This window comes from Homarus americanus, unplaced genomic scaffold (genome assembly GCF_018991925.1).
Source record: "Homarus americanus isolate GMGI-L3 unplaced genomic scaffold, GMGI_Hamer_2.0 scaffold46944, whole genome shotgun sequence".
Taxonomy (NCBI): Eukaryota; Metazoa; Arthropoda; class Malacostraca; order Decapoda; family Nephropidae; genus Homarus; species Homarus americanus.
In genome coordinates, this window is record NW_024746055.1 from 1 (window position 1) to 5,000 (window position 5,000).

Genomic DNA, 5,000 nt, shown 5'->3' on the forward strand with positions numbered 1-5,000 from the left:
TACAAACTTGCACCCGAATGGGAGACCGTCAAAGTCAATCGAGAATTAGATTTGATAACATACTGAAACTTGCACACCAGATAGAGACCGTCAAAGTCAATAAAGTCGATTTGATAGCATGCTACGACGCACCGAATGGGAGCCAGTCAAAGTCAATCGGGGGTCGATTTAATAGCATACTACAGAAACTTGCACCCCCGAATGGGAGACCGTCAGAGTCAATCGAGGGTCGATTTAATAGCATACTATACAAAATGATCCGAGAATGTGCACACACCGAGTGGGAGACGGTGATGAAAGCGTCCGCCCTTGTACACTGGATGGCACTATTTCACTATAGTAAGGGGTAGGGGCACCTCGGTCATATTATACAACATACCAGAGAAGTTCCACACCCGCATGGGAGACCGTCAAAGTGAATCGGGGGTCGATTTGATAGCATACTACAGAGAACTTGCACACCCGAATGGGAGACCGTCAAAGTCAATCGGGGGTCGATTTGATAGCATACTACAGAGAACTTGCACACCCGAATGGGAGACAGTCAAAAGTCAATCAGGGTCGATTTAATAGCATACTACAAAACTTGCACACCGGAATGAGGAACCGTCAAAGTCAATGAGGTCGATTTGATAGCATACTACAGAAGCGCACGCGAATAGGAGACGGTAATCAATCAGGGGAGTCGATTTGATAACATACTACAGAAACACGCGAATAGGAGACAGTGAAGAATCAATCGAAGTCGATTTAATAGCATACTACAAACTTGCACGAATGAGAACCAGTGAAGTCAATCGAAGTCGATTTAATAGCATACTACAGAAACTTACACCGAATGGGGAGACCGTCAAAAGAATCAATCGAAGTCGATTTATGTATACTACAGAAACTTGCACACCGAATGGAGACCGTCAAAATCAATCAGGGTCAGTTGATAGCATACTACAGAAACTTGCACACCCGAAAGGGAGACAGTCAAAGTCAATCGGGGGTCGATTTAATAGCATACTACAGAAACTTGCACACCCGAATGGGAGACCGTCAAAGTCAATCGGGGGTCGAGCATACTTTACAAAATGATCCGAGAATCTGCACACACACCGAGTGGGAGACGGTGATGAAAACGTCCGCCCTTATATGTTCGATTGCACTATTTCACTATATTAAGGGGAGAGGGTGCCTTCGCACACATATTCGGTGTGAAATATCTTCCGCCCCCAAGCGGAGCGCTTCGGCGCCTCTGCGAAGCAAAGCGCGGCATTCAAAAACAACAACCAAAATTGCCGTCGCTTTCCCTTCCCTGCCCTGCAATGGCTGGAGCAGCAGCAAGCAAGAAGAAGAGAGAGAGAAAATAGTCTCATGGGGTCAGAGGAATGGGCAGTGGAGCGCGATCTATAATTTCACCAGCCAGGTCTGTCTCCCCAATTGAACATTATTACTCTCTCGGCCGCCACCACGGTTTCGCGACAGCAGCAGCATCATGATGTTTAAAGTCCGGAACCGGGTTATTCGGCTGTTCGCGAACAGTCAGGTTTTAACCTTGCCTAACAAACGATCAAACAACTTCCACTCTCGAGGTGCGGTACGGTGACTGTCCTATCGTCCGCCCTTGTAAGCTGGATTGCACTATTTCACTATATTAAGGGGAGAGGGTGCCTTCACACATATTCGGTGTGAAATATCTTCCGCCCCCCAGCGGAGCGCTTCGGCGCCTCTGCGAAGCAAAACGCGGCATTCAAAAACAACAACCAAAATTGCCGTCGATTTCCTCTCCCTGCCCTGCAATGGCTGGAGCAGAAGGAGAGCGAGAGAGAGAATAGTCTCATTGGGTCAGAGGAATGGCAGTGGAGCGGGCTAATGGCGAGTAGGCTCGCGATCTATCAATTACACTAGCCAGGTCGCTCTCCCTACTGAACATTATTACTCTCTCACGTCGCCACTGCGGTTTCCGCGACAGCAGCAGCATCATCATGATGTTGCATCCACCAAGTAGTCCGGAACCGGGTTATTCGGCTGTCTGCGAACAGTCCGGTTTTAACCTTACCCAACATCCACTCTCGAGGTGCGGTACGGTGAATGTCCTATCGTCCGACCTTGTATGCTGGATTGCACTATTTCACTATATTAAGGGGAGAGGGTGCCTTCACACACATATTCGGTGTGAAATATCTTCCGCCCCCCAGCGGAGCGCTTCGGCGCCTCTGCGAAGCAAAGCGCGGCATTCAAAAACAACAACCAAAATTGCCGTGGCTTCCCTGCCCTGCAATGGCTGGAGCAGAAGGAGAGAGAGAGAGAAGAGAGATTTTAGTCTCATTGGATCAGAGAATAGCAGTGGAGGCGGGCTTATGGCCGAAGTAGGCTCGCGCTCTATCAATACACTTGCCGGAGTCTCTCTCTTCCGTTTGGACTTCCTCGTCTCTCTCTCTCTCTCTCTCGGCGCACGTCGCCACTACTAGTTTCCGTCACAGCATATGCTGCGGCCTTTCAGTCGGGCAGGGCTCCCTTCGCCTTGCTGTCTGTAACCGTGGACTTCGTTGGCACGATCACTAGCGTCTTGGCGTCTGTGCAGCCCCCTTCAATGCATGGCTTCGTCCTCTTGACCGGGGAATTCATTTGCACTCATTCCGCGCGCAAACGGCTACCTAAATGTGTGTGCATAGACAAACGTCGCTGGTTCAACCGACCAGGCGCCCAGTCTGAAGACAGTATACTAAAAAGAGAGTTTAGCAGCCAAAACTCGTCAAAGCACACGTTGGGTTACCCCATCACCTAACAACGATGATGGCGGTTCCCACCCGTGAAATACACAACCTAACCAATATTGGGCGACGATGGCGCTCATGAGCCCACGTCCCCACAAACAGTAAGAGAAAGAGAGAGAGGAGGAGATGGGCCAATGTCTTATGCCTCGCTGGGGCAAAGAGAAGAGAAGGGGAGCGGATAAGGGAGGAGATTGGCCAACGTGCGGTCCCTCGCCCAATGTCGGCTGCCTCGCTGGAGCTGGGTAAAGAGGAGAGGAGCGGATAAGGGAGGAGATTGGCACACACGGTGGCGCTGCCGGCGCCGAGGATAGCGAGAGAAGGTGCAGTTTGAGCGGATCATCTGGTTTGCTATTTCTCTAAGGCCAACGTGCGGTCCCTCGCCCAATGTCGGCTGCCTCGCTGGGGCAAAGAGAAGAGGAGAGGATAAGGGAGGAGATTGGCACACACGGTGGCGCTGCCGGCGCCGAGGATAGCGAGAGAAGGTGCAGTTTGATCTGATCATCTGGTTTGCTATTTCTCTAAGGCCAACGTGCGGTCCCTCGCCCAATGTCTTCTGCCTCGCTGGGGCAAAGAGAAGAGGAGCGGATAAGGGAGGAGATTCGCCAACGTGCGGTCCCTCGCTCAATGTCGGCTGCCTCGCTGGAGCTGGGGCAAAGAGGAGCGGATAAGGGAGGAGATTGGCACACACGGTGGCGCTGCCGGCGCCGAGGATAGCAAGAGAAGGTGCAGTTAGATCTGATCATCTGGTTTGCTATTTCTCTAAGGCCAACGTGCGGTCACTCGCCCAATGTCTTCTGCCTCTCTCTCAATCTCACTATTTTGGCCGCCGTGATAGGCGCCGCCAACAGCAGCAGCTACCTGGTTGATCCTGCCAGTAGTCATATGCTTGTCTCAAAGATTAAGCCACGCATGTGTAAGTACAAGCCGATTTAAGGCGAAACCGCGAATGGCTCATTAAATCAGCTATGTTTCATTGGATCTGTAAACCCACTTACTTGGATAACTGTGGCAATTCTAGAGCTAATACATGCAATTGGTCTCTGACCGCAAGGGAAGAGCGCTTTTATTAGTTCAAAACTGGTCGGGCCCCGGTCCGTAACCCACCTGTGGTGAATCTGAATAACTTCGGGCTGAGCGCACGGTCTCCGCACCGGCGCCGCTTCTTTCAAGTGTCTGCCTTATCAGCTTTCGATTGTAGGTTATGCGCCTACAATGGCGATAACGGGTAACGGGGAATCAGGGTTCGATTCCGGAGAGGGAGCCTGAGAAACGGCTACCACATCTAAGGAAGGCAGCAGGCACGCAAATTACCCACTCCCGGCACGGGGAGGTAGTGACGAAAAATAACGATGTGAGTCTCATCCGAGGCCTCGCAATCGGAATGAGTACACTTTAAATCCTTTAACGAGTATCCATTGAGGGCAAGTTCAGCCAGCAGCCATGTAATTCCAGCTCCAATAGCGTATATTAAAGTTGTTGCGGTTAAAAAGCTCGTAGTTGATCTCAAGTTCGACTGACGGTGCACCGCCCGGTGTTTACTGTCACGCCCGAACAGCCGCTTCGCTGCTCACATCGGATGCTCTTGTCGAGTGTCCCAGTGGCCGGAGAGTTTACTTTTGAAAAATTAGAGTGCTCAGAGCAGGCTATTTGAATGGCCCGAATGGTGATGCATGAACACGGAATAGACCCGGTTCTATTTTTTGTTGGTTTCGGAACCAGAGGTAAATGACTAATCGGAACAGGCGGGGGCATTCGTGACATGCATCGCTTAGAGGAATTCTGGACCGTCAAGAAGACTTAACTACTGCAAAAGCATTTGCCATGATGTTTTCATTAATCAAGAACGAAAGTTAGAGGTTCGAAGGCGATCAGATACCTCTAGTTCTAACCATAAACGATGCCAACTAGCGATCCGCCGGCGTTATTCCCATGACCCGGCGGGCAGCTTCCGGGAAACCAAAGTCTTTGGGTTCCGGGGAAGTATGGTTGCAAAGCTGAAACTTAAAGGAATTGACGGAAGGGCACCACCAGGAGTGGAGCCTGCGGCTTAATTTGACTCAACACGGGAAACCTCACCAGGCCCAGACACCGGAAGGATTGACAGATTGAGAGCTCTTTCTCGATTCGGTGGGTGGTTCTTAGTTACCATACCTTGATAATGATAGGATTGGGGTTGCAATTGTTTTCATGAACGGTATACCCCAGTAAGTGCAAGTCATCAGCTTGCGCTGACTA